Source organism: Pangasianodon hypophthalmus, chromosome 20 (genome assembly GCF_027358585.1).
Source record: "Pangasianodon hypophthalmus isolate fPanHyp1 chromosome 20, fPanHyp1.pri, whole genome shotgun sequence".
In the NCBI taxonomy this organism is placed as follows: Eukaryota; Metazoa; Chordata; class Actinopteri; order Siluriformes; family Pangasiidae; genus Pangasianodon; species Pangasianodon hypophthalmus.
In genome coordinates, this window is record NC_069729.1 from 5,119,294 (window position 1) to 5,142,250 (window position 22,957).

Consider the following 22,957-nt stretch of genomic DNA (forward strand, 5'->3'; position numbering starts at 1 on the left):
AGCAAAACCCCTCAAACTTGTCTGTAGTACTCCATGGTAATCTGTCAGTAAGCCTGGTCTTGTACAATATCTGCATGGATCAGTTGCATGGGTGATTTTTTGACAAACTGCATAATGACCTTGTACAACGCAGTGTTTCGACACTCGCAATGGCATATCATAATTTCAAAACAGTGATGCTGACACGTTACAAAAAACATCCATCACTTTTAATGAGTGCTCACTCCAGAGCCAGGAGAGTGACATTAACCTCTTAGAGGCGAGTACACAAAACAACACAACACAAGATAGAGATAATGTTGAGCATCCTCAAATATGATTGAAAAAGAATTTAGGTCTCATTTTTCTATCTGCATTTCTAATTCTTCTTCTTTATTATATTTTTTCAGGTAAGGAGATAGTGACCGTATTCAGATTACATAAAATACATGCTTGTGACACTTCTGCACTACTATAGCCTATTCCTTAATGGTCATTCATTAGCTCTAAATGATATTCATTACTTTTAAAGCACACACACTTGTCATCGAAGCACCACACTTGTACCAATAACATTTCAAGGCGGCTCATATAGGACATCCAGCGCTGTGAGCAATGTTCCAGTTATCATATATTAATCCATCAAAGTCTCCGGTTTTTCATGATGATGATGCTTTTGGTGTCATAAAAGGTTAGATATTTATTAAGTTGATGAATAGACCTACCGTATGTAGTTATTAAAGCACTGTGAGCTGGATTTAAGCATCTTTAAGAAAACATAGCAGATCGTTGTCAGGCGAACATGGCCCTAAAGGCAGTCTAATTATACACGGTTTCCTTGAGACCAATTAGTCAACTAGCCTTTCAGAAAACATGGTCAGGATTCAATTTTTGAAAACATGTATACAGGATATAAAGCAGGATGAATCTGATTAAAAACAAGAAGAAGAATTTTGCAAAATATAGAGGATCTAGACTTCAATTGTTCATAGGACGTGCACTTTCATTGCCTGTTTATCTTTCACTTTTTCAATCTTGTATGCATGCCCATATACCGCTGAAGCTATGAGTTCAACTCCATTATCCTCATGTACAATTTAAACTTGCAAGACTGTCGAAATGAAAGCCGAGATGCATTTCATGGTGTTTTGTGTCAAAAAAAAAAAGCCACCAAAATACTCCGGATCAGATTGCAGCTGAACTGTTCCGACACCCTGTCATCTCATACAGCAGAGTTTAGTGACTGCTAAGATTGGCTTGATTTGAGAACAAGAGGCATAACATATCTTTATTTTCTTCTAAGCTACTCGTGCAGCGTAACAAAAGCAGCCGCAAAATATCAATCTTTACGATCAGTACTTTCAACATTCACATCTGATAGTCTTACAGAAGGTGCATACATATTATCAACATTCTTATGATGGTAAACACGTATCGATTCCAGGCTGTGGAATGAAATACTTCAGGTAAATAAGCTACAGCTTAGCCTAGAGGCACGGCAATGTTTAATACGTATATATTCATCTGGAAAATTTATGTTTTATCATTAGGCCTTATTTTAAATCGAATAACCTATCAAGTGAGGAGCTGGAGAATGTACTGTAGCCAAACACAACTAAGCCAATATTATCAACAATTAATTTTAAACGGTGTTATTTCCTCTAATTAAGACATTCCCAAGAGACACACACACTGCACACCACACACACACACACACACACTGCCCAATGCACACCACTGTTCACTGCTCACCCAAGCAGAATAAATGCAATAAAATGCCACTAAACCCTCAACCCAATTTAGTCATGCCATCTTTACATTACAATTTAATTAATGTATTAATAATACAATTGGTGTTTTTTTTTTTTTTGGTTTCCTCCTCCCGATACCACATAAGTAATGGGTACATGTGAAGGAATTTAATTAGACAGGCTTCATTGCGTTTATTGCCTCTGGTTCCGTTCTTCGCGTGATATACAGAAATGTGGCATTTTGCAAAGGCTGATATTTCTAATCATTGCTCAGCGTGGCATTCACACCCACCAGCTACAAGAGATAACACACAAATATGATAATATATCACCTCGCCAGCATTCTCATGCAAAAGGGATAAGGCCGTGCCGAGACATTCGAGGCAAAACAGCGAGTTAGGCCTGAAAAACTGTATGCGCCTAGAGACAGAACCAGTCTAGTTTTTAGATTAGCCTAATTACTGCTAATTCAAAGAAATCACTTCATTAATATTGCAATCTGCATTCACATTAAATTTGCAGTGATGTAAACAAGCAAGAGTGAATTTATCAGATTTTGTATGAATGAACGATTTAAACTATGACTGCTGGCCCCACTTGGCACCAGTGATTACATTTTTTTAATTTATTAAAGAATTACATATATTTTATTCACATACAGTTATATTCCATGTTATGGAACGTCCATTGGCCAACAAGACTACATTGTATGAATACTCTTTTTTTTAGAAATCTGGTTAAAACCCATTTGTTTCTGATAATGGCTGACATTTTAGTAAAAACACCAATTGGATGTTAATTCCACTCTTAAAGCAGAGATGCTTTACACTTTTATGGCCAAATATTTTAAATATAATACACTGAATCATCTCTAATGTGTTCTTATTACACTGAATGAGCTCATCTCTGAGAGTATTCTTGAGATCCTGCACCACCAAGTTGACCCATAATTAACATTAGTGGAAATTTCTAGAAAATTATGAAAAGGTCTTGAGGGGTTAAACAACATAGACAGCCATTTCCATGACAGATAATCCAGTTTGTAACACAGGATAAAGGCCCTAATGTGGAGTCAGAGGATGTCAATGCTTGCATCCAAATGTAATGAAAATTTAAAGTTGACTTCTGAACAAGGTAGTGAAAGTCCATGCAATTTCCATCAATCACTGCTACGTGAAAATTCAATATGAGGACCACCAAGATGTCACTAAGCCCCATCTACATGTATATAGATATTTTTGAAAACGTCTGCGTTTTAGATTCCCATCCACATGAAAATGGCATTTTGGGTCACTGAAAATGAATACCCTCCAAAGTGGAGACATTTTAAAACTCCATTTTCACTGTTCTCACGTGGATGGATAAACATATGTTTTTGAAAAAAAAACACTGATGTCACAGCGTGAACCTGAGCGTGCCCGTCGCGTGCTATGAATGTGTTTATCACGACCGCTGACCAAGTTGTTAGTGTGTGGTCTGTAATTTCTTATTTCATGAGTGTTTGCCATTTCACTTTCTTTTATTGTTTACACACTCATGTGGAGACGGCAGAATATGATACACAAAGTAAAGCTACTGATTCCACTGCTCTGGCACTACAAACTACAACGCAAGCAGAGATTTTGGAAAAGACCCGGGCGAACATTTTGTATTCGAGCGCAACCTTAAGCAGTGGTTCCACCTTATCATCAGTCCGCACATACAAATCCTTGGGTTTGTCTTTTTTTTATTTTTTAGAACTTTTTTTTTTACCATGTTGGTGTTTTTTTGAGGCATTTCACGTGGGCTAAAATATTTTTTAAAACGAGAGACTGTTTCACTATCACAATCTATAGACTAGCTGGAAAACCTTATGATATTTAGTTGTGTAAAACATAAACTAAATATTAATAATAAACAGATCAACTCTAAAGAAAAACTAGAAATATTGATGAGACGAAAAAGCTAAGCAGATGCGCAGATGCCACTAAGCTGAAAATGGGATCCTGGCTGAACAAGCATGCTGCACGCTGACTATCCCATAAATTCAGAGCAGTTGGGTCTGGTTTAAAGGATTGGCTGATCCAATCCTGTCTTTCGCGTCCCCTGGGCGTCAGCATAAGCCGAAAATGGTGGACTTCCGTTGGTTTTCCTGCACGTCCTGAAGTCCTGGTGGACTCAGTAATCCTTTTCGGCGTGTCCATCAGATACGTCGACGGCACAAAAAAAGTTCTCTTTCTCTCTCTGAGTTTGTTGGCGTGACTGCCGACTGGAGCTCTTTTGTATTGAACAGGATTAGGAGAAAATAAACGGGCCTCGGACAGCTGGCAGACGAGACCGAGTCACTCGCCTTTGTAGCTCTGCCATCGACATCTTGCCTCATGCCAAGATGGCATCATAACAAACACGCATTGTTGGTGACTAGCGTGCAATGACTCACACCACTGCCGTTACTGACCCGTGAGTAAACATGCCAGTCATGATGCTCACTTAGGTTTGTCCCTACACTACCTATTAGAGTGAACAGATGCTATCAAGTAATTATACGGCAACTGTAACGAACTGAAAACTAGCTGTGATTTTGTTAATTGCATGCTACCTCTGAGGTATAATTTTCAGCCTACACAGAAAAGGAGCTGGATGCTGATAAGTGAATTTATTAAGGTGGATGTTAAATGGGGTGTCTGACGCTTACTGTAGGCTGTGGGTATGAAAATAAAATCTAAAAATCCCACAGTAGACACTTTGTCAAAAAATCTCTGTTATTACAATCTCTCATCTTCACACACTTTCCCCTCTTGTCTCATCCATCCATCTTTCTCTTTCTCTCTCTAAACCTGCAGGGCCCAAATCAGCATCTCCGTGAACAGCAAAAAAACAGAAGAGCAGGAACATTTTGATATTCAGCCTCTGAGACAGAATCTGAGGTGCAGGACACTGCATTGCAGCACACACACATATACACACACACACACAAGCCATAGGCGGAGAAAGGAAGCACCGTGCTGGCCGTTCACCTTTAAAGGTCAAGATAAAAAAAAGCCCCCCTCTTGTCCTCTTGGGCCCTTTGGAAGGAAAGAAGCTTTAAAATTGTGATGAAGGAAAGTGACCTGTGGTTTATATCCTGGCGAGTCAGTCCTAAAAAGAGGCTTTCAGACCAAGGTGTCTCGTCCTGAATGGCACATAAAGGACAAGACGAATCACTTTGGTTGGGATAAAGAGGCCTGGGAGATTTGACAAGAGACCAGACCACTAAAATAAAAGAAATAGCTGGATTCTTACGTAAGACTAGAACAGGCTACTTTTATATGAGCGATGTGAGGTTTCAGTGGAACTGGTCTGGAACTTAAGGGGAATTTTAAAACAAGAAAACATGCATGACTGTGCTTTAGGATCACTGTTTAAAAAAAGCGACTTTATTCTATTTTATTTTTCGAAATACACAATTGTTTAAAAATCTTGCCATTTGAATTATTTACAGTGAAGGTATGAAAATGCTAGGAATTGAAAATAAATAAATAAGGAGCTAAGTAATTAAACAAGTACGTAATAAAGTAAGTAGGTAGGTAAGTAAGTAAATAAGTTGGCAAGAAAGGAATCAAGTAGGTAAGAAAATAAATAAGTAAGAAAATAAGTACGTAGGTAATGAATTAAATAACACTTTATTGATCCCAAGGGGAAATTAGATATAAGTAAATAAAAGTAATAAGTAAAAAAAAGTAAGAAGGTAAGTAAGTAAATAAATAGGTAAGAATGTAATTATGTAGGTAAGTAAATAAGTGGGTAATAAAAGTAAGTAAATAGATATGAAAGTAAGTAAGAAAGTAAGTAAATAAATAAGTAAGTAAGCAAATTGCTAAGAAAGTAGTTAAGTAAGTAAAGAAACAAACAAACAAACCCCTGTTTGAGGTACCAAGCTTATCAAAATTAGTTCAATTTCTACATATTCTAGACTTTTTGTTAAAGGTTTGTTTCTTAAAAGACTCATGTCGTAGAAGCAATATTAACCTGACATGTCTTCTAGCATTTGGGACAGAGCCGAGTTCTCCTAAAAGCACTGCAGCACAAACATCATTAAATGGTAAACCAAGCATCACATTGAACTCTCTCTCTACTAGTTAGAATTATATGAACTTTATGCTTTTAGGAAACTACATAACATATGTGCACAGTATAAGTTTCTAACCAAATGTATTAAACCTAATTTCTCTTTACATTTTTAATTTTTACATTTTTACAAAATTTAGAAATAAGCTTTGAGGTATGGTTTTGATAAATGATTTATTGGCTAATCAGGGGTGCTACTTGAATGGAGACTCTGATGTCTCCTTTCATTTCAGGTTGTTCATTTTTATCATCTTTTTATCATACGTGTATCCTCTTCTAGCTCCAGACCTGATCTGACTTGGTTTTTGTTGTTTTTGCCTCATATTTTGTTCATTTTTAACATGTTAGAATTTCTTAGAAAGCCTGTATTTTCCTCCCAAACACCATCCAGGTGTACCACAGATCAAAATAAAGATGTCCATATTAGTCAATGTTTCCTCACTGTTGATAATCTGTATGCGGTGTGGGCACAACATACTTTATTCAAGCGGTGCCCTTTAATGCGTCGCAGCAACACAAACATTTTGCTGCTGAAGCTTTTGAATGCTCAATAAAGCTCAGTATCCACCCATCTAACCTCACATGTTTGTAATTCATGATCATGGCCAAAAAGGGCAATTTCAAGCCAGAGTTTCAGAATCTCAAGCGTCTCTGTAATACTCCATGGCCGATGGCAACATCCAGAGGCAGAGAGGAAACACACGCGGGGACCCGTCTGCTCAATAATACATGAAGCAAAGAGAATCAAATCAATTAGGTATTGCTGTGGTATGAATAAATGCTGCATAATTGATGGCAGTGCTCCTGCATTATGCATCTCTGTCGGCAAATCTGCACGTACGGTTATGAGCAGGGGAGGTGCACGGCTCAGAAAATTACACACACACACACACACACACACTCTCTTTGTGGAGACATGACTTAAGCTTAAGCCTACAGGACGCTGTTTCTGTCAAAGAAGATTAAAAGTGTCTACGCATTGCAATGGCACCGGAGGAAACTGCAGTGTATAAATATGTATTATTTAAGGCAGTGTTCGTAAATTTTACTGATTTCTCTACGCCTGACACGAGTCCTAAATGAGGTTATAACAGTGTCAGAGGAGGAAAGAAAACACTACATACAGTGCAGGGGACTGGAGGTGCAAGACTGGGGAAAGACTGATCTTAAAAGGAAAAGAAGGAAGGCTCTAGAGTGACACAGCATAAAAGTGCTCACCCTATCATTGGAAGATTGCGAGTTCAAATCCTGATAATGGTCTGGGTGAGAGGGATGACGTACTCTGTCTCCCCTGTCAATCACAGCAACACTAGCCAATCGTGGGTGTCTGTGAGCTCAGGTATACGGAAGAGTGTGGATGTAGAAAAGAGAAAGAAGTACAGTAGCAGACATGAAGGGAAAGACATGAAAGGTGTCTTGTCCCTTTCCGGACCACAGGGAAGGTTTGGAGGAGACAGGCATCTGTGTGTGTGTGTGTGTGTGTGTGTAGGGGTCTGTGTGAGCATTTTTCTCCCTCTTTTTTTCATAAAGTAGACAGATGGCAGACATTAAAAGGAGGAGCCATGTGACATCTCTCAACAACACCACTGTGTTGGAGATAATTAAAATATATCTAATAGTGTTGCTCTAATTAAAAATGCTGCTGGACACACACACACACACACACACACACACACACTCTCCCATGCCATCGCCCTCTGGTCACCTGTGTTAAACATGCCTGATCATCAAGTAAAGCAAAAACATACACTTGTGTTTAAAAAAAAAAAAAAAAAGCAATCTGAATGCAGTTTGTCCATATGTAACCGTTTTAATCAAGGCTTTTAACAAAGTACTATTCACTGCACGGCCACAACCTTTTGTATGAGGAGAGGATTTACGTCATATAGCCTACACTACTGTGCATTAAAGGTAATTACCGTTTCCATTAGCAGGAACAATGATTTTCTGACTGATTCTACCAAGCTACTGTAATAACAATAGCTCATAATGTGGGTATTGTTAAAGCTCCATTCATACGTTCCTATTATTTCAGCTCCTATTCATTCATTTTTGTGTCTGTGCAGTGAAAATACTCAGCAAGGTTGACTGTCGGATGCTTCTACTCTAGTGAGTTATAGCAAGTTACAGTATAGTCATCGAATTTATCTTCATTTCAGTTATTTGGATGTTTACACCTATACATTTGTTAACTCAGGTCCTGATTTATAAATATAGAGTATTAATTTATTTGTGTGTGCACTCGGATAAAATGGCAGGTAGTGGATGTGTTGTTGGTGATTTACAAAGAATAATTGTGAAAGAGGAAGACACAATGTTTAAATGATTCTCAAAACATTCTCGATAGCCATGTCTAGTTCAGATATGAAAGAGTAAAAGTGAAAATTGGCACACGATCACACTTGCGTTGATTAAAGGTGGTGAACAAATGTGCGTGTTTTGTTCATTACGTACATGTCATGAAAGATTTCCACCGAAGTGCAACCACTTGACTAATCTAATATACAACTAACTTAACTTTCTCATTGTTCTGAAAGACTAAACCTTTGACTAATAAGACTAATAATTTTACTGAAGCAGGGCTTTTATTTTTGTCTACAAATGCCATAAACTGGATTACGCAAGTTTAATACCTGCCATTCAGCATCATTAAAGTGCATACTGAGTCATTGCCAAAAGACCTTCATGCTGCAGTAAATGACACTGCAGGTGTTGAATGGTCCTGAAGTAATCTATTTGCATAGACACCACACTGGATTTTGCACTTTTAGGGAGAAACGCCCCAAAATTTGCATAGTGTTTGAGGCACAGATGCAAAACAGACAAGACAAGGGCTACTTTGCCCTTGTGAAAGATGCAACCTGCAAATCTGTGGATCCTGCTAGTAAGTCAGGACGCTAGCAAGTAAGGTCACTTTTCCAGTTAAAGCTATATTATGGTCAATTCTAGTCTCATAGTTTTTTTCACACGCCCACACATACTGTATAACCTATAACAGTACAAATGGAATACATTTAATTATTTACATAAATCTCAATTTCAATTAGGCAAATATGTTTTATTTTTTAATTATACTACAGCACGCTTGAATGCTCGATTCTGATTGATCAGAAGGTGCTGATTCATAACAGCAGCTCTGACAGCAATTCTGTCTGCAACGTTTATATTACTGCGCTCTTTCTAATATGTTATTGTTTCTGTAGTACTTACACAACTTACACTGGGACTTATATGGTGGATGATTCAAATAAACAAAGATTAAAAAAAAAACGTCTGTAATCGTTAATGTGGTGAAGTTTTTTAAGACGTTGATTTAGTATTTTTGGAAGGAGTCTCAATTGTCAGCACTTTGCTGAGTCAGAGGTAAAGCTATAACATTGAGTTTTCCAACATGGAAAAGTCTTTTGGATGGAGGGGTTTGTGGTTTCTCGATAATGTTACAAGCTATATTATTATCCTCATTAAACAGAAAAAGAGAGGCTGGCGAGAGAATGATTGTTTATAGTTGCTGCAAATTGCTGCAGTATATGAGGAATAAAACACTTCAGAATATGTCATTTTTGGAAAATAATCATCTTCAGTGTGGTAATAGTAATTGTGCTTCATGTCAGGTCGCATAACACAACCACATCGTTGATTATTTTCCTATAACAGCATGGCCTGTCTTGTTTTATTCTTTACATATGATGGATTTTTTTGCACCTGTGTGCTTTAATAAACAGCTTTTTTGCTACAACACTATGTTTTCTCTGTAAGTTCTGAAGCTGAAATCTATAGCAGTGTTGACTCGATCCCTCGGGCCTCCACGAGGTCAAACTTCACTTGAGCTGAAGTAATGGAACAGCCTTTAAGATGGCGATGGCCATTTCAGAGGGGAAATGGCAAAATGAAGTCAGAGTGTATTACTCTGCGCAAGTCAGCAAGTCAGGATAGAGCAAACACATTTTACTTTTATACACATATTCATGTATACACACACTGCAAATACACTTCCTTCCATTTTTGTATTAAAAAAGTGCTTTATTTTTTCAAAAGCTGCCTTAAGGGTTGAGTGTGTGCACAATTCAGGGGGAAAATGGATGTAGGTTTATTTATTAACAGGGGTTTAATTTCTGCTCCATAGCCAGCCCCTTTTATTATGCATGACCAATTTTGGGGCAGTAAGTCAAAGAAAGTAATCTATTACAAATTACTAATTATGTCTCTCAAAGTGTAATGGTATTGCTTTACTTATTACTTTCTGGTAAAAAGTAATCACACTGCTCTACTTTACTCCTAAGTTTGAACTCTCTAAACCTAATTTAAATCTGTAGCAAAGTACAAAAAAACACAACATGTACTCTATATAGTGCTTTATTAAGGAGGAAAAACTGTTAATTAGGTAAATTATTTAAAAGGAACAAAACTGACTGCCTTATTTTGAACAAGACATACACTTTGCCATAAATATATAAGCAAATTTGTCTAATATTTCTCATTATTACTTTATAAAACAAATTATCCTATTCTGTTAGTTTATTTCTCAAAAGATGTAAATAAAATGCCAGTTGAAATAGTAAGAAACATTTATATATGACAAGCCTTTATTACTATTTTTTACATAATATATCTTACATTATTACATAATTTTAGATTTGTTATACAGTAATCTCATAATGAGAAATAGTACATAAATTTGAATTTATTTACAATACTGTCACTTGCTAATACACATTTTTTTCTTTGTTTTTTTTTTTTTTTGCAGTGTAGGTAATATTGTATAGCTATTTTAAATGAATAAGCTGAATCTTATGAGTAGTCTTAAAATCTTTATGTATAGAATATTGTTAAGCTAGTTAAATATAATACATACTGTATGTTTCCAAATAGACTACAAAAAAATAAAGTTGTATATTTAATGTTTCTAATGTTTCTTAACAGATTTATCATGCTACTTTAGGAAATAACGTAAAAAGGTAGTCCAGTGCTAAATAATATCTCTGAGCATCATAGCAAACACATTTAGATTAAGCAGAGAATTGTGTAAATATTGTTTTTACATGATGTGACTGTTTAATACACACTAAATACATTGCAAACTGCATTGCTGGCTTAATGGAAGAAACAGGTTGCAGTGCAGCACAGATCCAACTCATCGCTCAGTGCAGGGGAATCACCCGAGGGCTGGACTCCAGCCCTGCAGCACCGCATGGAATTTCCCTACTATTAAACAAAGCTCTCAAACACACTGAGACATGTTCAAGTCCATGAAGTTGTATAACATGGTTCCAAATGTCATGATATTGAGGGCCACAGTGCTGCAGTTTCATATTTTCCCTTCTTTAGCTTGGATATTTTACTAACAGTGGCATATATTCTGAAGCGATGCTGCCTACGCAGAACACTCAGACCAGCCGTGTGTACTTCAAAGCTCCCTTCTTTACTAAAGGACCTGACTGACACTTTGTTCCCAAGATTCTTTGCACTGTCACAGCTGTGTATCCACATTTAAATCTAGGTATAAACTTATATGTTGTATTTGGGTCCTTCTACGTTTGGGGTGTCATTTATCCCCTGTAACTGTTAAAAATGCACCTTATTAAAATTATTTTTCAACACTGACTCTAAGAAAACATGCGCTTAACCATTTCTTTGTTGACATGCTGCATTTTGCTTTTAAATGTGTAACAGGGTTGAGGGTTTTTGTTTTTACCATAGAATTAGCAAAAACACAAAATGTAGTTAACTAGCATCCATTAGGAATTTACTTTCAGTCTACGATTTGGGTAGCAGAGCTGTACTTTCAAACTATATCATCTAAAGAAGAACAAATGAGAGAAAGTGGTCTTCAGGAAATTTGGATGACGCAACTTCCTGTTGAGCATCCTTCCTGTTGACTTGCAAATATTTCTTCAGGGAAAAAGTGTTCAGGTTAAGTGAATGTTGTGGTTCCTAAAATACACATTTTTCATTACTTATAATGGACGACGCATTGAAAACGTTGTTTCAAGTATGAAATGTAAAATGGATTCACACATTAATGCAAAAATAATGTCATTTTTTAAGTATTTTAATTAGAATATTTCAAGGTAAAGTGTAATTATAGTGGACTGTGAAAGGTAAATTATAAGTGATGTGGACTTTAAATACATATTTATAAATGGAATATCAGGAGGACGCAAATAGCACCACAATCAGTAGTCTACATTAAAAGAGGTTGTAGCCTACAGTACAGCTAGATAATGTAACTAGGACAACAAACACATCACTAGGACTGTGCCTTAATTGGTATTGGGGGTCATGCTGTCCTGAAACACTGGATCAATATCAGAGCAGAATTAACATACTGTATGTGAGCGCAACACAGATCCTGATTGTGAATATAGAACATGAAAGCATGTCATGAAAGCATGTCGTCATCACTCCTGTAACATTTCACATGAAACAGAAGCTTGCAGAGTGCAGGCTCAGGCATAGTGTTCCTCCATTTATTTATATTAAAATGCCATTTTCGATCTTGTTTCTATCTTTTTGGAAACAATCCATTTGAAAGCACAGCTTTGGCACATTAGTGTGACGGTAGGAAACTGGACATATTTAAAAACAGTGATGACTGTTGTCTTGTAGATGTCACTGACTGTCTCATGTTCCAGGTCAATCACATCCAAAACAGTAGATGAGTTTATTTGACTCTTAAAGTCAGTGCTGTTTTGGTCACTCTTTTACAACTGAACACAGCCATGTACAATATAAACACTGAATTCATTCTGCATGTATTCTGTATTCGATTCCTGTCACTTCACCATTTTTGCTGACGTGCATCACTTCAAGCCGGGTAAATAGCATAAACTGCAATAAACATCCTGGCTCGGGTAGTGTCCGCCATATGCATATGTTCAGCATAGGCCCATCACCTGTCATTCCTATCATCTACATTGGATTAAAAAAAAATGTAAATCTGCTAGGTGCCATGACTAAAGATGACTTCTTTCGATAAGAAATTAGTCATAATCTATTTTTTTTCTGATAAAACTCCATTGTATTCTATTCTTAAGAAAATCTTCCTTCCTTATATACCACTTTCTGATATGCAAATGATCACGGTAATTCAATGAATATGCAAATTACTCTATGACATCATCCAATGTCATAGACAAAAAGTTTTCCAGCAACTTTTTGAGCGTGCCTTACCAGTGCTGCCAAATTGTGAGTTTGTCATTGGCTTTGGCGACTTTTGGACCCCTTTCGTGACTTCATTTCAAAAAAGACCCTAGTGACAAATCTAGTAAATTTTTATACACATCACAGCTGCTGGTTTTGAGTTGAGAGAGCAGGTTCAGTCAACTCACCACCAGTGAGTAAAACCTGGCTGAATGTGGAGCCACTGTTCTCAACGACTAACCACTGATTACCATTGTTCCAATGACAAATTATTGATCACCATTGCTCTCAATGACCAATCACTGATCACCACTGTGTCAATGACCAACCACTGATTACAACTGTGTCAATGACCAACCACTGATCACCACTGTGTCAATGACCAATCACTGATCACCACTGTGTCAATGACCAATCACTGATTACCACTGTTCCAATGACAAATCATTGATTACCATTGTTCTCAATGACCAACCACTGATCACCACTGTGTCAATGACCAATCACTGATCACCATTGTTCCATTGTGTCAATGACCAATCACTGATTACCACTGTTCCAATGATCAATCACTGAATAATCACTCACTGGTCATCATTGTTCCCAACCACCCATGACTAATCAGTGTTTGTCCCACTTGCACACTTTTTGCTCTTCATATCAAACTCTTCTTTTCTATTTACAAATAATAAAAGTGAATTATTCCATCTGTACCATTTCCTTCAAGTCTGTTCCAGACTTCTAGCTACCACTGCTTCATCTGTTTCATTTCTTTATGGAAATCTATGTTGTAAATTCATAAATAGTTAGTTTTTGCCACGACCAACGGCATGACTTTTTTGACTTTTCTATAAGAAATAAGAATACGAATCATTTTCTATTCTGATAAAACTATTCTATTCAGAAAATCGTCCTTCTTCGTGTAACACATTTTGATATGTAAATGATTCACTAAATATGCAAATTACTTTGCACATTAATGAATATGCAAATGCATCTGGCGTCTTCTACAGACTTTTTGAGCATGAGTAAGCGACTTTTCCCTGAAAAAAAGTTGGCAATTTTCAGGGTCCTCACTGTAGGGGGCATAACCTTCACATGGAGAAGGGCACAGTCATGATCACTTCTGAATGGAGTGCAGCCTAAATAAAAAACATGCAGGTGGAGTCCAGGATAAATTATACATACTGACAGTGCATTAAAGCTTTGAGAAAAGCCACCCAAACGTTCCCACCCTCCTTAACCAAGTTATACAATAAGGTTTAAATAAATTTACTACCATTTTTTTCCCCTTAATTATGACCAGTAAGTACTTCAATCTGGCTTTGCTACATTGCTGAGTCCTAAATGCCCTTATTGTCTATATAAGTGCACTACTCTAGGTCTGGAATAATAACCTGTGCACCCTATCTAGTGCACTATTTATGTCAAAGGGAGAGATTTGGGCTTCAGCTGGCGTTACGGTGGAATCAGTGGAACTGATGCTAACGACATTAGCTTTATATCCCGGAAGTGAAACTGTCGCTAATTCTATCGTCACTCAATGATTGTGAAGTTATTAAACGCCATTTCGCGCTAGCGACAAGATACAAGTTCTCAAAAAAAAAAAAAAAACTCTCAGAAATTGTGTAATTGTGCCATGGAGTGCTGAAATCTACACATTTGACAAGCAGATAGCGTGTACTCACGGTCTGTGTAGGCGGTGCACGGGTCAGTGAAGGATCCTGGGAGTTGTAGTTTTTACGGCCTTCTAGGAAATAGGACCTATTGACGATAGAACTACATTTCCCATCTGTAGTAAGGACTTACGGTTAGACAATCATGCAGATTTGACATTTGTCCTCCACGTGAAGGCTGTGTTACTTTATTGTTATAATTATTATGGGCGATTTTATTTTTTTGATTAAGGTTTTGATAAAGGTTTTGATAAAGGTTTATTTTTATTTTAAATAGCCTGTAAATAAACCATACAAATATCCATCATTAGCCTAATGTGATGTAGGCAATGCAGTTGTAAATTAAAAAAAAGAAATTAAGAAGTCAAGTTCCCCAATCTATAAGACTATAGTTAATTTTTCACATTTATTTATTACAGTCATCTAACAAAATGGATTAATCTGAGCAAGACCTCTCCAGAGACCAGAGCCTTTCTCACATTACAAGGCAATTAATTAAACAGTCAGTTAACCAGACTACAGTCATTTTATACCAATTACAAAAGGGTGCAAAAGAAGTCTCAGGAGTGTGTCAGCATCTGTGAACTTTATGAAGCCTTTAATGCAAGTTGTCAGTGGGTGTTCAGCCAGGACAGAAAAGTTATCACTATAGTCCTTTATCAAAAATGGCATCCCTTGTTTAAATCGAACACATGTGGCATGATGGAAGGGAAGATATTGATTTACTGCCATCCGGAAGCCTGATAAATGAAGTAACATCTGTGTGGGACAGACTTCCCATCATAAAACTGCAATGTAGCCAGCAGTCATTCCACCCACGTCCTCTGTCCAGTGCCTACACCATGCTTTAATGTAGCTTTAAGATGGTTGATGTGTCTCATGTCAAGGCAATTTTAGTATAAGTAGTATATTTACCTAGCAGAGTGAGGTTATAGCATTCAGAGGACATAGCCTTTACTTTCAAGATGAACCAAGCGAGATAACCTTCGTTAATCGTTTTCAGTTTTTAAAACTGAAAGTTATTCGTGCAAAAAGCATGCTTCAAATGATATTCCAACCTGTAGTCATGTGTGTACTTTCCATTTGGTTCAAAAGTGTAGTATTCAGTTTAAATGAATGATTCATTCATCTTCGTTGGCAAGCTTTTGGGAGGTTGGGGAAAACTGGACAACCCAGAAACCCACAAAGAGACTGGGAGAAAATACGAAACTCCACGCAGACAGGAACCTGAGCTCAGGATCGAACAGGGATCTGTGTGGCGGCAGTGCACCACCGTGCTGCCCTGAGTTAATGATATTTTACAAAAATCTATATAGTATGTAGACGAGTGCACAGTGTATGGTTTAAGTATATTGTGTGTATGGTGAGATGATACTGGCCAACAAAATCCATGAAGGATCACTTCAGACCCTTATCACAGTATGGTGCACTGTTTGGCGAGGTTGCCATTTTGTACCCAAAAGCATAGTAGTGGATATCCCATGTATTTAAAAATTCAACAATACACTGCACTATGTTAGTGACAAAATGTCGTTTAAAGAATACCCATAATGCACTTTGATGTTTGTAGGGAATAGGGAGCAAGGCACCAGTTTGGGCAGAGGATTTGAGTACATGTGTGTAGTGTGTAAGCTGAGACTCCTTAATTCAAGTGACCCACAGAATAGATCAAATATACTGTATGTTATACTTTATATGACATATTAAATAATAATGCACATAACAATATAATAATTATATAATAATAATGCACATAATAATCCTAGTTTTAATTGGATAATAAATCTGTTAATATCACAGTGATGTTGAATTACTGATTCTGAGTGATCAGAATTATTATTATTGATTTATTATTATTGATTTAGAAAAAACAGTTTAAAGGTTAAATAATATGTTTTAAATAGGAGAAACTGGAGTGTAAGCTATAAATAGTAGCTTGATGTTCACTTAATTTTCCTTTTACCTGTGTTTAATTGGTAGGCGCCCTTACAAATACAATACAGAATACAATCCAAGCAAAAGGCCGAGCACTTGAAGGTCCTCAGGCAGCCATAGGGTTTAAACTCACAACCTATCATTGTCTAGTGCAGAACCTTTACCATTAAACTACCCCTGCCCATATTAGCTCTAACTATTCAGTCATGCATTTGTTTCAGTCTTACAATTAAGTAGTCATAGCATTGTTTATTAGTTTGCATTGACAAGGTGGACTATTAGAATGGCTGCATAAATACAGCAGATTTATCGTTCATTGGTAACTGATCTCTAAAGCATAGCTCATTACATTAGTCATGCATTTCCCATCTGCTGCACAGCCGCTTTCCTTTTTCTTTGTACTGTTTACATGATAAATGCAAACAAATGTACGCCTGTATAAATAACGGTGTGTCTGGAGCCTTGTAAGGAGAAAAAAAAACAAGTCCAAACAGCTATGGCGGAAGAAAAAACAGGGAAAAAAGTCATTTCCTGTTCAGATTGAAAGATTTCCTCCAGATATAATTTCCAACTTATGAAATTACCTTACAAAGAAATGCTTATTTGGAGTATTCTGCCACACAACACACACTTATTATGTTAGTAATGACCCTTCAATTTTTACATCAGTGAACTATGCATTGTGTGATTCATATAGTTGCGGAACAAAATTAAATCCATTAATGGAGTTGCATTTCAGAACTACGCAGTACTTTGAAGGGATACAATAAACTACTGTTTTGTCCCTTTGTAAGTGATCTGTGTTAGGAAAATTACAGTAATCCATTTCCTAAATACAGTAACCTATTTCAGGGACTTATTTCAGCTTCTCTGAAAATGATTTCAGCATTGACAGATGCTGTAGTCCCACAAAATATCTATTTCTGTTAACTTAGTAAAATAGAAAAGGTGTGGAATAACAAAGCGAGAGAGAGGGAAACAGGATATAAAAAATAATCAAGAATGTACATTTTGTTGTTGGGTTAGATCTAGATCCCTGGTGGAGAGAAATTGGTGAAGAGGAGAGTGGTACCCTGATGTCGAACTGCTGTCGGTACTGATGTCATGAACAACGGGCCTCATTATTCAATCTTTTTGCAAAGTTGTGTGTAAATGTTACCGTAGAAAAAGCTAACCAAGAAATTCATTCTAAACCTCATTGTAACATACCAGCATGGGTTTGTTAAAAAGCAAAATCAGCCAAATAGCTTTCTGGAGGCTTTTCACAGTGGTAGTATTGATCTATGGTTGCAAAAGTTGAACAGTATGTTCATCTGTGGTCTTTTTAGTGTTCTATTTAAAAAGACCTACGTTCTAAGTAGGCAAGAACTGGCCACTGAAGGAATTATCTGTGAAAGGTGCTTGGACCCCTGCAGATCATTGCTTGCAGATATATTTTTACTGTATTTCTATCTCTTGTCTTGTAAAAACTTGTATGCCAGGGGAATGGGGGTACAGGGTCTATTGTTGCCACCTTATCGCTCCCCAGGACAATCCTGAGCTTGGGTTTCACATATATGGAGTTTCATATGTTCTTGTGTACTTGTGGTTTCCTACAGGTTCTCCAGTTTCTACCAACCTCCCAGAATATTCCAAAATGTGGTTTGGCTACTATAAATTACCCCCAAGGTGTAAGTGAGTGTAAGAAAGTCTGCGCAATGTGCCGTGCGATATAATGGCATCTCATCCAGGGTGTGTTCCCACCCAGTGTTCAGGCTCTGGATCCACCACAACCCTTACCAGGATGAAGCGCTTACTGATATATTAATGCCCACCCTTTACCTTCATAAACGTCTCAGACCTCTTTGCACATGTTTTGAGAAGTTTTTGGATAACTTCAGTTAATATTTGCCCCACATTCTTCTTGACATTACACTTCTAACTTTGTCAGGTGACATACACTGGAGACCAAGAGGATTATGGCAAATCTTAGACATTTTTTGTTTTCACTTCATTTCAAATATCATTGTTAGTTTTTTATATATATATTAATCTGTATCATCTGTAAATTGTCTGTAGTGAGTGAGTATGTGTGCAGTTGTGCCCTGTGATGGGTTGGCACCCCATCCAGGGTGTCCCCCGCCATGTGCCCGGAGTCCCCTGGGATAGGCTCCAGGCTCCCCACGACCCTGTGTAGGATAAGTGGCACAGAAGATGGATGGATGGATATACATATATATATAATGTATTGTTTATTTTTAACCGATATCTCTCTCTCTCTCTCTCTCTCTCTATCACATACACACACACTTTGAGAACAAAGAGTGCCCTGGCCCAGGTTTTCTTACAGTGCTGCAAAACAGAACAGGCCATTCTTCACATGGAAGCTGAAAAGGTTCCTGACGCTGAAAAGGTCAAACCTACACAGCATCAAAGAGGTGGTCAATGCAATGCTCGAATATTGATAAAATGATTCAGCTGTGTGTGTGTGTGTGTGTCTGTCTGTGTGTGTGTCTGTGTGTCTGTTGTGTCTGGATCTGGGCATGTTATTTCAGTTAGTTTTTTTAGGAATACTCCAAGAATTTTTGAACTCTCTCTACCACATGTGTAATGTATGTGTGATTACTAGGGACAATATTTTCAGCACGTTTTCAAGCCTGTACTGGAAGAGCTATAGAAACTCACATATAATTCTAGAAAGTATCCTATAATGGAACTCTAAAGGCATTTGTTGAGGAGTCTTTGAAATTTATCTGAAAGACTGTATGTATTTGTGCAGAATGCTTTTATGAGGTCTTCAGGCAAAAATATTTGCTATTTTAACTCCAAATAAGTATAGGCCTAATTTATATTTTCAGAGACAGGACTGGTTTTTCAGATGGTGGGATTGGTGGTAATACTTTACTAAAGTAGTAGTGCGGATCGGATTGCGCGTGGAGAACCTGAAGGTATCCGGAATATTTTACTGTATAGCTCCTGTGTTGGAAAACAGCTAAAACTACATAATAACAGCTTCAATGACTTCTGTCTCATCCTTAGCCGTTACCGTTGGAGTGGAATGGTTGTAGCTTTGAATTTGCATAACATAGTCATGTAGGCCTGTTTTTACTGTCACTGGTGGCTGTTACCATGGTAACTTAGTTAACCATTACCAGGCCTATAATCATGCATTTAAGACATTTATTATCATAGTTCAAAAACTGCCCTTAGACTTCCATTATAAATGTGTTTTGAGTAAATAACTTTTCTGGTCTTTTCTCAATACAGTGTTAAATGCCTTTGAATGTTTGTAGTAACCACACATATGCTACACATGTGACGGATAAATGGGAAATACAGGAGTATTCGTCTAAGAGGACAAGAACACAGCAATGCATTGATTTACAGTTTACTCTTAACATGATTCTTAACATGACTACAACGAAGTACAAGCATGAATGAAAAAAAAAACACTCTCTGGCAATTGATTGTGCGAATTCCTGCTGTGGTAAGCAGTCCAAAGGCTGATTACAGAATAACACACACCTTGGATCAGCGCTGAGTGCATGAGCAACGCTGTAACAGCAGCTTGTATGTGAGTCAGGGAAAACAGCAAGGGCTGGCTAATGATGCTTCATGCCATAAGCATGCACTGTGTTATCTGTATGCCGTGAATGTGTAAACACCCATGAAGCTGTAGCTCTAGTCAAGGCTAAGTGTATTAGCCTTGGCCCTAGTCACTCTCTTCATCACACTCCCCCACACCACTGCTTTGTTTATATGCAAACGTCTGTTACATGAAATTTAGCACCAACTATTATCATGAAACCTTGAAATCCTTATTTACAGACAGCTTTATCTAGAGAGCTAGTTAAATAAGTTTAAAGACATGAAAGTTGTTTTTTTCACATGCTCCCTGTGTTCCAGTGCTACATTTAATTCAGCTGCATCAATTTCTCATCACAGCTTAGTAGTATTGGTAGTATAAGACATCACTCAAGTGGCCACTTGCAATTGAAAGGATATTTTTCAGTGAGAACAGATTTAACCACAGCAAGCACAATATAGTTTTAATAATTTCCATGGGCATACGTAGACTTTTTCCTTTCAGCGACATACATATTACCTGCTCTAAGACTGGCTAACTAGCTAGTGTGCTGATTATCTAGATAACAAACTAGCAGAATAAAGTAATGAACTTGTGTTAGCGTTTATGTATAGATGAAGTTGTTACCTAAATAAAACTAAATAATGTCGTAATAATAAAGCTGCATCTCTGACTGCCTGTCAATCATTTTGCCTATAGATAAGAAAGTTCCACCTCCTTCATTAGCACTTAAATGTACATGTGTTTTGAGGCCGTAGCTTTCGATGGAACAGTAAACAAAGGAACTGTTTAAATTTGATTTATTAAAAGAACAAGCATCAGCTAACTTCTGCCAAAATCACTAACTACATCTTTAACATGGCAATTGCTTCTCCCAAAGTGAAATGGCATGGGGGAGTCGATTAGGGCGTGTTAGAACAGTACTGGAACAAAGCCAGTGAGTGAACCAAGGAGTGAACTGTATCTCAATTTAAGGTCAGGAAAGTATCAGAAGCAATCGGCTTCACAGTCATTGGAAATGACCAAGAGGCCATTTCTGGTTTTAATTAAGAGCAATATAAGTGAGTGATCATCTCAATCTAATACAGTAATAACCATATCCACCCAAAAGAACTGAAGATTAAGTTTTGAATTTTTGGAAGTGTTTCTAGACCTAAAATAATGATAACTTTTCAAGCATGCACTGGAAAAACAACTGTTCATAATATTTCTGTGCAGTGCCTCTGGTTATGGTTTTATGGCCTAGAAAGAGCTCCACGTCTCAGCTGCTTCTCAACTCTGCTTCTCTTGGTAGTTTGAATCGAAGGGGAAGACATGTCAATGTTTCATTGCGTTGGCAATCCACCTTACAATCAATGCTTTGCTAATGTGTGCATTCTGTTATTTACATTAATAGTAATTTACTATTAAGAAAGCATCAGTGGTTACACCAAAAACTGAGACCCACTGCTGTTTTTACAGTTCTTTATCTCACTCCACTGGTTTACTGCTTTAAACTGAAGTCTTTGTTGAATGCCTATAGTGTATCTAATGGAATTAGTCATACAACTACAAGGCCCTGATCTTGAACCTGAACTTTCCTGATCACTACAGTCTGAGGGTTGCCTGGTGATACCATCACCTCATGATATTTAAAGCACTCTTCTTACTTTTCCCTCACACCCTTAAGAAATCCCTAAGATGCCACCCATCTAAATCAGCTGAAACACTGATGCAAGAACCCCCTCAGCTCTCTCATTCTGAGTGTGTGCGCATGTATATGTATATCCAGATGTATTCTGTGATTACCTTTTTAATATAAACCATTACCCCACAGTTACTCATATTACTCTATTATTGTAATTTGTGTGTGTTATTAGGTATAATTACTGCATCATTTGTAGCTCAGTTGATTGCTTTGTGACAAATGCTTGTAGCACTCCTGTGTACTGGCATTTAAATCAACTATCGCGATCGTCGTTGATCCCTGTTTACCTCCTGCAGCTAAATTCACTTGCCCCTAGCTTAGAGGTTATTTGTAAAATGCTTCAGAAACATTTCTAAGAATCCGGATATGCATACCATGACAAACCACACAAAAGCAGTATCATGGTCAAGGTTATGGTGGATCGGGAGCCTGTCCCAGGAACACTGGCAAGAATCCCTGGATGGGACAGCAGTTCATCTGAAAGTACCATACACGCATATGTTCACACACTCATTCACACCTTGGGGCAATTTAGTGTAGCCAATCCATAGGTGCGTCTCAATCAGCTCCCTAGTTCAAGAGTCAGGAAACTGATCAGGGAGTCGGCCATCTTAAGGGCTGTCTCAATCGCAAAGTTCTTCCAGTGGACTGGAACATTCACTCCCTAAATAAATCCCACAATGTGATGAATACTATGTTCTCTTACTGGAAATGATGTCATATTTTCTGAAGCCTCTCAGCTCGAAAAAATGGTGGACAAACTTTCAGCCAACTTGAGACTTGTCTACAAATGTAAGTAGCTTGTTATCATTGTTGTAGCTCTCAAATGATTACATATGTTAGTGATTTTTAACTTTATTTGATGTTCTATACATGATTTGTTTGAGTCTAATGACTTTTAAGTGTTTAGTGATTGTAAAAAATCCACTAGCTAGTCTATGATCCTGCTTGAAGTTCCACATGTGATCAAGCTAACAAATTTATATGACATATAATGTCAGAAAGATATCGGTCCTGCCTGTTGTTGATAAATGCCAGCGGTGATGTTTTATAACACGAGTATGGAAATTGAGTCATCAGTGTCCCAATGTGTAGTGAGCCAGGGTCTTTACCAGTGCCCGAACTTGTGTACACAATA

At 37.4% G+C, this 22,957-nt stretch overlaps 1 protein-coding gene across 3 annotated transcripts in view; it reads right to left on the minus strand.

Moving 5' to 3' along the window:
• The window catches only part of fhit (fragile histidine triad diadenosine triphosphatase), a 246,872-nt gene extending 232,202 nt beyond the window's left edge, over positions 1–14,670 (minus strand). For all 3 annotated transcript variants that reach the window (XM_053226916.1, XM_034314082.2, XM_053226915.1), the window contains exon 1: positions 14,645–14,670. The gene's annotated coding sequence lies outside the window, so the exon portion shown is untranslated. The remainder of the gene's footprint in view (positions 1–14,644) is intronic.
• Positions 14,671–22,957: the final 8,287 nt, after the last annotated feature.